Genomic DNA, 14,656 nt, shown 5'->3' on the forward strand with positions numbered 1-14,656 from the left:
TGTTTCTTCTAAAAGTAAGCATGAGTGGTGTAAAAGTAAGGGTGGGTTGTGTAAGTAGGTATAGTCATCTAAAAGTATTGATTTGTCATCTGAAAGTAAGGGTGTGCCTTCTAAAAGTAAAGGTGGGGCATCTAAAAGTAAGTGTGAGTCATCTATAAGGAAGGGTGAGTGGTAAAAGTAAGGGAGTGGTGTAAAAGTAAGGGGGAGTGCTTTAAAAGTTAAGGTGAGTAGATGTAGATGAGTAAATGTATAGTTAAATACATACCCAAACAATATTACGTAACCACTGACATGATGTAACTGTAGCACCATGTTCCCCATTAAACTTTAATGTGAAAAGCCTGACTGTTCTTCTTTTCTAATTTCTTGAACTTTAGGATGGCTGTGATTTAAAATATATAGTTTTAATGGCTTGACATTCCTCATCCTCATCTTCTAATTGATATATAAACAACAATCAATCATTATTATGTTAAATATGAAAAGATAAAGCAGTAGTAATTAAAAAAATTTTAAAAAATGAAAATGAAGTTCTGTATTGTTGTTGCTTTTTTGGATTTTTCATTTTGAAACAACGATCAACCCACCAATTTTACGATAAACATGTTTCGACTTGTTTACAATGTCAAATTTATAATATAGGAGGATACATTGTACATGATACATATTAGTTAATAAAAGTTAAAGATGAATGACTTAATGTAAGTTTGCAAAAACATGTTTATGGTAAAAAGTTTACAACAAAACCAATCACCTTTTGGTATAAATATAACAAAATAACACCACACACCTGCTTTTTTCGGTCAGCTGGATGGAACAAACAAAGAACCTGAGTTGTTGAGTGTCCTCTCTCTTGACGTACCCGTTAGGAGTTCTCATTTTGACAAAGATCTCCTTTTACTTTGGGATATCGATTTGATTCTCTGTCGTGTGATAATGCAGGCTCATCATGTTTTCAAAATGTTTTCCTCCCAAAATGTTGGTAAGAAAGATTCCCATTGGATACACGTTAAGAGAAATGGAAAAAATTATATATATCTTGTTATGAAATATGTTCATTGAAACTTTCAAATTCAAAAATGATCATGTACTGCTCAGCCATTTAAACTCTTTGAGCAAGAAATCTTTTTGAAACATAATGGCGTTACCTTTTGTCATCTCCTCGTAGTCATTTTAAATCATAAAGTTCACTTCTGCTTATAAATCTATCTGCTGCACACTTTTTAATCATAACGTCAACGCAATTCAGCATCAAATTAAACCCACCGAGCCATTATCAAATGTTGTCACACAACAAGATGGCCGCCATCTATTCAGATGACTTCCAAGCCCCTTCCTTGCTTGCCGAACTGTACTGCCTTCGCCGCCCCCGACTTACTGCTTTCCCTGTAGTGTCTTCGGCCCCCCTTGACTTACTTAATACTGCAGATTATATTACAGGTCACGATCGATATTCATCAAACTATACAAATTATTTAGTAAATCATTTAATTATTCATACTACTTCAATTCTTATTCCGGTTTTTATGTACAGTCTATCAATTCATTATGATCATTACAGGAGTATTATAATTACTTTAAACTATTGACAAAAAGACAATGTACAATATTATTTTATTGTACATTAAAGCATTTAACTTAAACTTCATCTAAATAAAGTAGGAAGGAAGGGGAACTTCCAACTTTATTTACATTGCCAATTATACTTATAGTGGAGCCAAACTAGAATCTATTACCATAAGCAATATTACCATTAACGCAGCATTATTATCATCGTTTCCCTTCAATTTCACTTGTATCGCCATCTAAAAATAGAATGTGTTTCCAATAGATTTTTAAACACAAAAACACATATTAAACATATTTCATTTTGATGAAGTAAAAAAAAATGAAGATTTTTATGTTTAAATTGGGTTGTAACATTATACAACAAATTTCGAATGTTACTAAAAGAATGTATAATCTTTGAAGATGAGTCATCTCAAAAGCAATATCTGCGAATTATCATCAAAAACAAGCATCGTAAGGGAAAAAATGCGACGAAATTTTAGATGGAAAACATAAACATAACATACCATGTTTGTTGTCCATTATCTGCTGACACAACGTGCAATTTTCTCCCAATTACTCCATTTGCAGCCAGAGTCCATTGACTTTTACTTCTTTCTAACACACTTCTTTTGCATTTGTAGCGCACCAATGTTCATTACATTGAACTCCACTGCTCACAATCTTTGACGATGTGTCATCTCAAAAGCAATATCTGCAAATTAAAACCATTCGCAAAACGCTTCAATAAAACACTTAGGAAGAGAGACAATAACAAAACATACCAATTCTGTTTTTTATCTATAGTCCATTATCTTCCCCAATAACATCAACATTTCATTGAAATAGTCATTTACACTCATTAAACACAAAATAATTCCTTCTTCAAACAGTACATAAGCTGCTAATAATTTATACAAGAAAAAAAATATCACTCAAAAAAAATTTCTGGAAATTTTTCTTAATATTACAACAACCTAGGAAATCAGCAATACAACCTCCTAGAAAGTATATTACTCATGAATGTAAATAAACTCATATAAACAATTACAACACAACCAACCAGTTTTTGACGTTACAACTCCTTTCATTTATTGCAGCATGTTCTTCTTTCTTATAAGGGAGTCCCACACACAAACGAAATCCATCACCTTCTTCCTTTTGCATGAGCTTGAACAAAAAGTGCTTAAAGATACAAAATACAATTAGTAACATATCAAAACAGTCGTATTAATTGAAATACAGAAATAACAACTTCCCTTTTATTTTCTTTGTCAATGAAGAATTTCATTCTGAAGAAGTTGACATGCACTTTCACCATTGTTCAGAAAAATCACAATTGTTAATAAATCTTTTGTCATTTTGGTTCCTTCACGCATGCACAATCATTCTATACAACATACAATTAACGACAATTAATACACTGCAAACAAGCAAAAATAGGCGCTCTGGTCCTCCTAGATGACCTTCTCTCAAAGGGAAAAGGAGCAGGAAAAGAGAAAAAAACATTTTAATAATTACTCCCACGGTCGATAATAACAGGAATTAAAAGCGAAATAGCTGCTAGTATTAAATGATATGTTTCATTATTAACAATCAATTAATGACCAACAACAGTAACTGTTTTAAAGTGTGTGTATTTTGTTACATATTCATGAAAGCCGCGTTGGATGATGAAAACTACAACGATGCAGCAAGGCTGCTGCGTATTTGTCCATTGTTTCATATTTCAAATGGTTTTGAATACGACGAGATGACTTTCATCACAATACCTTTTTTAAACGTATTCCTGACGCTGGCAAACGTGAAAATCAAGTTGTTATAATGGCCTATTTAACTCCAAATATTGATAAGGATATGCCTTTCAATTTGATGTTCTGTCATGTAATAAAATGACATAAAGTGTTAAAACTTTTATAGATCAGTCTGTATCAAATTTTAAAATATCATTCAGTAACATAATTTATTCATATTACATTAATTTTATTTTGGCATTTGTCCAAAGTAGAATCTATTCATTTATTGTACAATTTACAATCATAATAAATGGCTTATCAATCATAAGTACATAATATGAAGATCAAAGAAGCAATTCAATGTTACTTGTGTCGGAATAATCAAAACTAATTACACATTCAATACAATACTTTCAAAGAAATAATATAATTAATAATATAATTAATAATATGATTGATAATATAATTAATAACACAAATAATGAATCAACTATAGACAATATCTACTAATATCCATATATTTTTATCATGATATGAGTGCAGTTTAAGTTGATATGAACTTGAAAGCAGATATATTATATACACAACTTCGAGGAAAGGAAAAGGGACTTCAATACCCCAGTTATATCATCACTTAAAGATGGCTTAGTGCAGAGTTGATCATCTTTGATTATCAGCTGACCACCGTTAGGTGGGCTCATACAACAATGGGGCCCATCATCATTATATGAACAAACAACTGACATCAAGAATGAATCAAAACTACACATAAACAATCTTGGCCATGAATCACCATGACACATTCGTAATGAAAACTAGTGAGAGTAATTGAAGCAAAGGACACAGGTGGCAAAGGGACTTTCACAACTCTACTACATCCATGTTGGTTGGATCTACAATACAAGAATACATGAAATAATGATATGCAAAGTAACAATGCATCTGCAAAATTAGTTCACTATATAACAACATATATATCACGAATAGGTCAATTGAGTTTAAAACTAAACAATCGAACAAGAACTTTCAAAGGATCAAAGGATTAAATTTGTAGTTAAAGCCTTTTACAGTAAAAGCTTTACTAATTACACTTCTTCTTCGATAAAAACACAATATTTACCTTTCTTTGTACAACATTAAAGTGACTCTTGCAATTGTTAACATTTCAATAATTGACATCACGACACCTTTCACAAAGACAATAAGTAAACCTTTAGCTAAGGAAAAAAGAAACTATATACAGCTCTCATTTATTGCAGGTCTACAGCACAATCTGAGAAAACTGTACCTCTATGCAATTACCTGAATAAATGTGCCATTCGATAAACAAACCAAAAATCAGTACCACCAATAAAAACCATTGAGATTTTCACAAGAACAACAGAAATAAATCAAGTAGCATATAACAAAACTTTTTCCATCTTCTTTTGTAGCTACTTTTTCCACTCATTTGTTTTCATGTTGAAAGAATATCGTAACATTTATATACACAACTTTGAGGAAAGGAAAAGGGACTTCAATACCCCAGTTATATCATCACTTAAAGATGGCTTAGTGCAGAGTTGATCATCTTTATCAGCTGACCACCGTTAGGTGGGCTCATACAACAATGGGGCCCATCATCATTATATGAACAAACAACTGACATCAAGAATGAATCAAAACTACACATAAACAATCTTGGCCATGAATCACCATGACACATTCGTAATGAAAAACTAGTGAGAGTAATTGAAGCAAAGGACACAGGTGGCAAAGGGACTTTCACAACTCTACTACATCCATGTTGGATCTACAATACAAGAAAACATGAAATAATGATATGCATTTCTTTCATATTATATTACATTGACTCCCAAAAACTGTTATAGTCTAAGCCCCTAAATCACAAATATTATAATGAATCCACCTAACTCACTAACACTATACTTCTACTATACTTCTTGCATTTAACTCATAAACACTATAAGTCACACAATTAGCTTGCATTTCACACATCTAAGTACCAATAATTAAATACAATACATTTATACGAGATGACGTTCATCACAATACCTTTTTTAAACGTATTCCTGACGCTAGCTTATATCTGCTACATTTGATTGAAGAAAAACATCGCTTTGAACTTCATCGATAATGGCTTCTTCACCAAACTTCAACGAACGAATTGATTCTCACATTCTATTTAAATTTACTTTTCATGTTCTTCAGCCAAAGCTGCGTGTTGCTCTTTCTTGTCTTCATCTCATCAGGCCAACATTAATAATAATTTTGAAAACAGCAACACTTTCAAAACGGATCGCTTTCTTCTATGCCAATTGCATGTTAAAAGTTCATTGCCAATGGCTGCTTCATCAAACTAAATGTAAAAAGTGTTATGTTCAAAGAAAGCAAAATGAGACATGATAATATAGACAAAAGAAACAGCCACCATGGGTTGCTGCATAAATGCAACGTCAATTTAAATTTATTGCAAAACAAATCAAATTGATTACACTAGTTTAAATTCATAAAAAAAAATTTTAAGTTTCAATCCGTGCCACGCCTTATAACAGCTTTCTCTTAATTCTCTACTAATCTTCCAAGTTTACTTTTGTAAAGCATTGATATGTGGTTAATCTCGCGTATTTTGTTGTATTAGACAGAATATTTCACAATAAAACCGTCTGTGAAAACTATACTTTTAAAATTGTAGTTGCGCTATTCACGACAGCTAGCTAATCTCTCGGTAAAAAATAAGTAATGATGAGCAAAGTACATACAACATGTGGCTTTGAGCTTCGTAAACATTGTTCTTCGTTTGTGGCGGTGACAAAACTACAACGAGAATTTCTTCTTTAAAAGTACATGTTATTACTCTATAAATCTATTCAAATAATCGCGATGATTCTACTGCCCTGAAGCAATTGAATGAACATTGATGAGAGACTTGCGGCTCCTTGCTGAAGAGTATTTGTCCTTGAACTGAACCAGCAGCTGGTGGAAATGTCGGAGAAAATCTTCCACTAATAATTAAATATAATAGATTTTTACGACATGACTTTCATCACAATATCTCTTTTTAGACGTATTCCTGTGATTGAAGAAAATAACCAGCCAAGAACCATTTAAAGATATAGAAACATAACATAACCTTACCACATCGCTTTCAACTTCATTGACAATGGCTTCTTCAGCAAACTTCAACAAACGAATTGTGACCTTGCCTATCTATATGTAAAAAGAGTAATGTTGCAAAAGAAGCAAAACGAGAAGTGTCCAACGTCAATATATCTCACATTCAAAATTTACCTTTCATGGTTTTCAGCCAAAGCTGCTTGTCGCTCTTTCTTGTCTTCATCTCTACAGGCCAACATTAATAATAATTTTGAAAACAGCAATTCTTGGTTTTTATGTGTGTCTTAAGGGAATAACAAACAAAGAAAGGGCATCCACAAATTAATATTTCCATAAATTAACCAATTCACAGTTTAGTTTGAAAACGGAGGTCATTATCTCACAGTCCAAATTCACTTTAATTTACATACATATGATGAGAACTGTAGAGACGTCAATTTAAATTTATTGCAAAACCAATCAAATCACCATTCATATTCATTACATTAGTTTAAATTCATAAAAAAATTTAAAATTTTTCATCCGTGCCACGCCTTAACAGCTTTTTCTAATCTTCCAAGGAAGCAATACGAGACGTGTCGGACGTCATTATCTCACAGTCCAATTACTTTACACGTTTAGTATTAGCATGATAATTAATGAATAGTTTGTATATGTTAAGTACCATTATTATAATAATCCATTTAATGTTAATTACTGTCAAGTATATAAGAGTTAAGTATTTGAGATATTAAAGCAGAAGTCTGCAAGCCTTGAAAGATACGCGAAACACATAGTTAGAATTTGAAAAGTCAAAACCAAATAAAAGGCTAGCTAACCTTATTGCAGTTTGACTCATTGAAATCGAAATTTGTTGCATCTTTGGTGGGCTCAAAGAAATGAGAGAACGGTCCATGGCCAATATCATGTTGTCAAAGTCTTGCTACTCTGATGCATTAGCATTCTTTATCAATGATTTGAAATTTTCCTTGATGAAGCCTTTTTAATCTATCGATAAGTCCACCACACAAATGAAATGTCCAAGACAAATGTTCGACCTGCTCGTTTCGCTTGGTAAGATGCTTCTGAGACTTTCATCTTTAATGAAGTTTTTACAAATCTGCAACGCCCCGTCTGCGTGGTCCAAACAAATAGAAAATACAAAGGAAATATAATCAGATTTTTCCATACACGAGCAACGGTTTCTTCGCGAGGTTTGTAAGGATGAAGATCTGAGTCTTTGTGTTTAAAGCCATGAAAAAAGTATTGCTTGGCTGTTGTTGCAATTGAAATGCTTCCATTTGCTCGTCGAGTACATACATTTCTTATTGATTCAAGGTTTCATTCACTCATTTGTTCTCCTCTAGCAAACTTAGTAAATCATTCATTTTCCGTTTCCACTTTCAGACTTGTTATGTAAGAGGTTTCTCACACTTTTATTTTGGCTATCTGTTAAAATCTCTTCCAAAGGGAAAATGTTATGGAAAGTTAATCTTCTCAAATGTTGTTAGATAAGATCGTTATTGTTTGTAGTTGTTGCTTATAACATTACGTTATACAATGATAGCATTCTTTTTGTTTAATAACATTCCAACTATTTAACCTTGTGATTATACTTATACATATCGGCAAGCGGGATGCTTGTAACAATCTATGTTTAACGTCGATATTATTAGATTCATTCTTTTCCAGTGGAAAGCGGGATGCTTTGTCCATATGAACTGTTCAACATGCTTCCAAACAAAAATGAGCAGGAATATTCAGTTGATTAATCTTTGATAAACCTTTCACCTTTTAACTCTGCTATACCGGTCACAAGCCCGGGACTTGTAGCGTATAAGGCTCTCTGCTTTTTAGTAGAATTGTCTCGTTTACAAGGAAGAGGAGTGGAAGGTTGATTTTCTCAAATGTTGTTAGATAAATGGTTTTATTTATCAATCTTATGTACAGCAACACAAGCACAATACACAAACATAAGCACGCTAACATAAGTACTTAACTATTTCATTGTCTTCTTGAACTACAGACTACTGCAAAATGAACAACCGGATGATCGCAATGTTAGAAGGAGCGCAATGTTAATACCACGAGTATGCTGATAAAATGATGCAAGACCAATTCATGGCTGATCTGGTGTCGGAACAATTGCGAGTAAAATTAAGCGGTAAAAGACATATAGACATCGAGAGGGGAATCAAACGAAAATGACCCTTCGAGAGGTGGTAGAAGTGCAAGATGAACACAGCGTTTAGTTCCAAAAGCTATCCAGAATAAGTGAATAGCTTATGACTGAACTGTTAGGCAAACATACGTATGAACGTTTTAGAGATGAATATTCTTTGTATTAAAAGACAGTGAAACTGTTCAAGGTCAGAAACTGTTCAAATAGACTAAACCTATCTATCAGCTTGATAAGCTTTTACTCCGTTATAGTGTAAACGCAGCCTAAGTGTGCCTTACATTGACAATTGTTCCTTTTAACAAACAAAACAGTTTTATTCTTTGCACAAGTGATGTTTCATTGTTAATATCCGCATAGGGTTGTTCGTGCATACAGTTCATTGTTAATCTTAGAAAGGTATGCAAACGAGTGCTGTCATACGTTTTGGGCGTTCTTGTCTTGGACAAAACAATCTTCCACTTAGATTTTAACGCAAGAATGTCGTTTCTCGAAGTACAAAATAGCCTTAAACATAGTAGGCTAAAACTTACTTTTGACAAGTGTAAAGAAAAATAAGCTATTCACCTCTTGCTTTCGTCTTTGTCAAACGCATACCCTCTTTGTCGGCTTCCGAATTCAGCTTTTCGGCTTGCTTTAAGGGAACAACTAAACAGAAACGTTTTGGTACGTTAAGTAGTAGAACCGTATTTAAAATGAAATGAGACACAAACGACATATATTTCAACCCTGAAATCGTCGTTTCTTTGCAGAGATGATGTGAAGAAGTTCCCATTTTAACTTGAACGACGCGGGAAAATTATCTCGTGTTTGAGAAAGAATTTGGACGTCACGACGATATTATAGAACTATTATAGAACTATTATCAACAAATCTTCAAAAATATTCATTATTAAAGAATTTAAGAGCTTCGCGTAGTTACATGATTGTTAGTGAAAGAGTGAAAGGTTGATGATAAAAAGTTGAAAAGTTCTTGATAGTTATCATCGCCATAAATCACCAATGGAAGAATTTACCACACGACAAAATCAATATTAAAGTAAATGGTATGAACCCGGGAGTATCGTTACATGTTTGTAAATGTAGATCGTTCAGGTTTGTATAGTAATATGAGGAGTTAAATGAGTGGGTGTTAATTGTGTATTGTTATTGTGAATTAGTATGAAGTATAATGTTTTTAGTTGATCGTTTGTTTGTATTGTGAATAAGTCTTTTAAGGTGCTGGTAATTGTAAGTAATGCACAATACACACTTGACACCCACACATTGACATCCACACATCCTACCTACCTAATACACACAATACAATGACGTAAGAACCAGATAGTAAATGTGGCTAACCTGATGTTTACTCCTCATATGAGTCTGAAGACGACTACTGCTAAGGTTGCCGAAACATCAGTCAACAACAAAAACAGTCCTTCTCAGGATTGTACCAACCTGGACGATCTACATTTAGAAACATGATATTGAAGTTGTTCATATAGGAACTTGTTGAAAACTTTGCTTCACTTTATGTGACAACAGAGGTACTTTAATTCGCAAATTTTGATGATTTACATCTTCTCATAGAGTTTGATGACACCGTTTTCAACTTACTAATGTTCATCAAAAGGTTTTTGCCGGTTGTTCTGTCCCTTTCACAAAAATTTTGCTAGAATCAAATGTTGATAGAACGAATAAAAATGCAAAAACTGTGATTTTGTATTACAAAAGTATAGTAAAGTGGGACTGATACCCCCCACGAAGGTCATAATCAGATTAGCCAACTTCTGGCTTCAATTATCTTACTATATTTTATACGTGGTGCTTTATCCAGTGTAATATACATATCAGTGAACTAAACTGACTCCATAATACGAAAGGAAATAGCCAAATTGATGATAGTTACACGACTCACTAGAAATTGTCATGTTGATGTAATGTCATAAATTGACATTCCTGATTTCTGAACCAATATTGCATATTTAATTTACCGCAAGCTTAACTTAATTCAAATTTAATTCACTTACACAATTGAAAGTTGTTTAATAAATATCAGAATATTACAAGTATATAAATTGCGAGTAAAATTGCTATCTATCTAACAAAGACCAGGCTTGAATAACCGATTTCGTCCATACATAAACTGACAGTGGCTTTGCCGAACAAAGAACCGTCTATCCACGCTTACAGATGGTGAAGTTAAAAGCTTGATTCTGAAATTGCCCAAAAGAAATGAAACCAAAGAAAAAGATATTCCATCAGAAAGATCTTCCAAAGATTAGGGATATTCAATTCTGATGAGACGAAATATGGATGTTTATTAGGGTTATTCAAGTTTATGGAGATGAAAATAGTAATGTAAAGTTTAGATATTGAATCTTAAGTGAGACTAAACACGGATGCTTAATTGGGAAGTTTGATTCTTATTAAGGTAAAATTTTCTAATTTAAAGCCAATAAATATTTTGTGAAAAACTAACAAAACCTCCCTTTTTTTTCTTCCTCTTTAGTCCATCATCTTTCATTCCTAAAAAAAAACAACATTTATTTAAATGAAAATAATCAAGTTTGAAGGGTTTAAGTGCTATTTTAAAAGCTTACATGAACATGGGTATTAGGGATTTTCGAGTCCTAGTAAGACAAAAGAGGGATGTTTAATAGAGATCTTACAGAGATGAAACAGGAATGCTTTAGTGGGAAGTCCGACGACGACTCTTATTGAGACAAAACTGTTCTAATTTAAAGCAAATAAACATACATGTTTTTCTTACTGTTTAATCTTCTTTCATTCCTAAAAAGAAACATTTATTTAAATGAAAACAATCAAGTTTGAACGTTTTAAGTGCTAGTTAAGAACTTATAATGACATATGATGTAATATTTCGTCTTTGTTCCAAAGACATCATCAGACTTATTCGACCTGATGATTTTCTACATGATTTTCTGCAACTGATCTTCAAATAAGACTGATGATTTTCTACAACATATAATTATCTATATATTCTGGCCAAGTTTCAAAAAATTCTACCGTGCAGTTTTTAAATCATAGGCTGCTAATTAAGAGAAATGGAAAGTACACTGTAATATAAATCTTAGTGTTTTCTTCAATTTCTTGACTTTTTATACATTTTTATACTATAAACCTGTGAAATATGTTCATTGAAACTTTCACTTGTTTTATTTAAACAAACACACACCGACGACTTTTTCTGACAGGTGTAAACAAAGCAAACAACTGAGAAAGAAACAATGTGAAACATGGCGGCGTTACCTTTTCTCCTCTCGTCGTAGTCATTTTAAATCATAGTTTCGCTTCTGCTTATAACTCTCAGATGCACACTTCACGACTGAAGTAATATTGCGAATTTTTCATAATATCAACGCAATTTAGCCTCAAATTACACCTACCGAGCCATTATCAAATGCAGTCACACATCAAGATGGCCGCCATCTATTTATTTGACATCCATTTCATCCACCCCCCCCCCGACTTACACGTTTATTAATGCTTCAAACCCATTGAGCTCTATAAGACCTGGAGGGGCAAAGGGGCCTGGGCCTCGTGGTCAAAAACATGGCGGTAATGGCGGATTTTGGTTGTCAAAACTTCCACTTTGAGAAAAATTTTTAACATTCGCTCCCTCCCGAATCCGGATGTCTATTACTGTGTGTATGACAACCAGCGAAAACAACCACGATATCGTTAAGCATCAAATATTGAAAATAATGCTTCAGGTTTTTGTGAAATAGACACACACATTTAAAAGAGGTAAATCTACTGTAAAATAGCGTATATGTTTTCAAGTAATGCTTTAGCTATATTAGAAATAAATATCAAACGGCATTCTTTACACTGTCAATGTGTCGTTAAGCTTTAATGCATAATCCCATGCGCAATACTTGTGTTTTTGACTATTTGTAAACAGCTTGGTGGAACTGTCTTTCTTGAATAGATGGGTAAATCTTAGTTAAAATGTCCAAAAGGAGTTAGAAAAGTTAGCTTACCCTACGACTTAAGTCGACTGGAAATATATTATAAGTAGGTATGTAATTTTTGAGTTTTTGGTAGGATTGATTCTGGGTGTCTTATAAAGTATTATGATATTCTGATAAATCTACTGAGAACTTATGAGGAAAATATCTTGAACTAGAAGAGCAAAAGAACGAAATTCAGAAATTCTATAATCATGTTGCTGGTTCTGTTTTGAGCCAAGATATTAGAAATTGGATTGTTATTGACAACCATGGATCTACTACTGAACAGAACTACATTAATTTCCCATTGAAAATACTATTTCTTAAATCAAAGTGCATTGTTTTCTCTGACATAACACTTTTCTTATTGCTGCATGAAGGCAAACCTGTTAAGATAATTATAATGTAGGTGAAGATATTTAGCAGGTTGTATAATTGTTATTATACAGACATTATTTATGATATTATGGCCTTGTGTAATGTATGTCAAGAACTTATTAATTCTCAAAAATGCTAACCTTCTTGCACTACTTTTCTTTTGTGTCCTTACAAATTACAGTTACTTATACTAATTTTTCTAGGTTCAAACAACTTGACAAATTTTGAATTTTACATTATGCCTTTGAATTTTTCTTTTTGTCTTTTGGTAAAAATATCAGTGAATGACTTAAAATCAAGTTTATCTAAAATAGTATTTTGTACAAAGTAACTATACATAATTGAAAAGTCTCATGTTGAAGGCAGATGTGGCTTCTTTTACTAGATTGCTACTCTTATTCTTTTAAATGATATCGTAATTCTTCAAAAGACATAAAAGTTCTTTGCCATCAATTTTTGCTTCTTCCACATTCAACTTCATTGCAACCAATGCATCTTATGTGAATTTTAATCACCTGGAATTGAAAACGTATGGATTTTGTCAGATGATGCAGTACTGTATTTAATGTTTCATGCATGTCATGATAAGCTTTTCTTGAGCAAATATTTCAAGGTAGGAACAAAATTTGGCACATTATTGAACAAAGTAGTTTTATCTTGATTTTGATGTACTAACCTGTTTACTACACTGTGTAACAAACAATTCATTTACAGAAACACCAGATGGCATTTATAAAACTTTTAGCATAAAGCAAACCTTTACACACCATCATCATGCTTGTCCAAATCTGTCAAATTGTCCAGGCTAGCTGTTTAATACAGGTAATTTTTATTGTACGACATGTACCAAAGAGCTCATTAATTAATCCTGCACTGCATTTGATTTCAATACAGCTCTGTCCTTAATATTTGCTTCATATTTTCAGAAAAATATGAAAAAATCCTCCATTTCAACTCAGTTGAAACAAGGAGTTTTAAGATATGCATATCTCGATAAGAACTGGTTGCTTTGCCTCGTCTAGCAAGCGATTAAGTAAAGAACAAATAAGACTGGATAAACATAACTTAAATTATAACTTAGGAGTAAAAACATTCACAAAATATATGCCATCACACTTCAAGTATTGACTTAAAACAAAACACTGAACACTTTAAATAGTAAACAATCTTACGTTGCTTACCGGTGTCATGAAATGTTTCCTTTTCTGGCATTACTTCAGCATCCGTATACCAAACAAGTTTGCAGCATGTTTTAAAGATAAAATTTCTAAAGTTTTGTGCTTGGCATTGATATTTTATATAATCGCAATTGTGGTTGTCAAATCCGGGTGGGCGAAAAATTTCATTTTATGAGCCGCGTCTTCCGCTGACTTTGACAACCAAAATCCGCCATGTTTTTGACCACGCGGCCGCGCGCTGATAATTTATAGTAATTTTGTTGACGTTTCCCCTCCAGGTCTTATAGAACTCAATGTTCAAACCCCTTCCTTGCTTGCCGCTTTCCCTGTACTGCCTTCGCCCCCCTGACTTACTGCTTTCCCTGTACTGTCTTGGGCCCCCCTTGACTTACTTTATACTGCAGATATTATAGGTCACCATATTCATCAAATTATTCATCAAATTATACAAATTATTCAGTAAATATTTAAATTATTCATATTACTTCAAACTTATTCGGGTTCATTATGATCATTACAGGAGTATTATAATTACTTTAAACTATTGACAAAAAGACAATTTACAATATTATTTTATCGCAT

The 14,656-nt window shown here is 32.8% G+C and overlaps 3 long non-coding RNA genes across 8 annotated transcripts; all 3 read right to left on the bottom strand.

Moving 5' to 3' along the window:
* Positions 1 to 1,531: 1,531 nt before the first annotated feature.
* Positions 1,532 to 2,245, bottom strand: LOC124450522. Its single transcript, XR_006950043.1, has 2 exons — positions 2,076 to 2,245; positions 1,532 to 1,805 (listed from the first exon to the last, which is right to left on the bottom strand). It is a non-coding gene; the product is annotated as an uncharacterized LOC124450522 (long non-coding RNA).
* A 1,289-nt stretch (positions 2,246 to 3,534) lies between these two features.
* On the bottom strand, positions 3,535 to 10,828 carry LOC124450516. Of its 5 annotated transcripts, none has more exons than XR_006950034.1 (11): positions 10,159 to 10,828; positions 10,000 to 10,008; positions 9,127 to 9,207; positions 7,220 to 7,514; positions 6,576 to 6,626; positions 6,423 to 6,490; positions 6,047 to 6,289; positions 5,340 to 5,643; positions 4,587 to 5,076; positions 4,405 to 4,501; positions 3,535 to 4,177 (listed from the first exon to the last, which is right to left on the bottom strand). It is a non-coding gene; the product is annotated as an uncharacterized LOC124450516 (long non-coding RNA). The 5 variants fall into 5 exon arrangements; XR_006950030.1 differs by having other exon boundaries at positions 4,405 to 4,471; positions 6,423 to 6,494; XR_006950029.1 differs by having other exon boundaries at positions 6,423 to 6,494.
* A 119-nt stretch (positions 10,829 to 10,947) lies between these two features.
* LOC124450521 lies at positions 10,948 to 11,550 on the bottom strand. 2 transcript variants are annotated; one of them, XR_006950041.1, is made up of 3 exons: positions 11,302 to 11,550; positions 11,145 to 11,174; positions 10,948 to 11,070 (listed from the first exon to the last, which is right to left on the bottom strand). It is a non-coding gene; the product is annotated as an uncharacterized LOC124450521 (long non-coding RNA). The 2 variants fall into 2 exon arrangements; XR_006950042.1 differs by lacking the exon at positions 11,145 to 11,174.
* Between the last annotated feature and the right edge of the window lie 3,106 nt (positions 11,551 to 14,656).

This window comes from Xenia sp. Carnegie-2017, unplaced genomic scaffold (assembly GCF_021976095.1).
Source record: "Xenia sp. Carnegie-2017 unplaced genomic scaffold, XeniaSp_v1 HiC_scaffold_24, whole genome shotgun sequence".
In the NCBI taxonomy this organism is placed as follows: Eukaryota; Metazoa; Cnidaria; class Anthozoa; order Malacalcyonacea; family Xeniidae; genus Xenia; species Xenia sp. Carnegie-2017.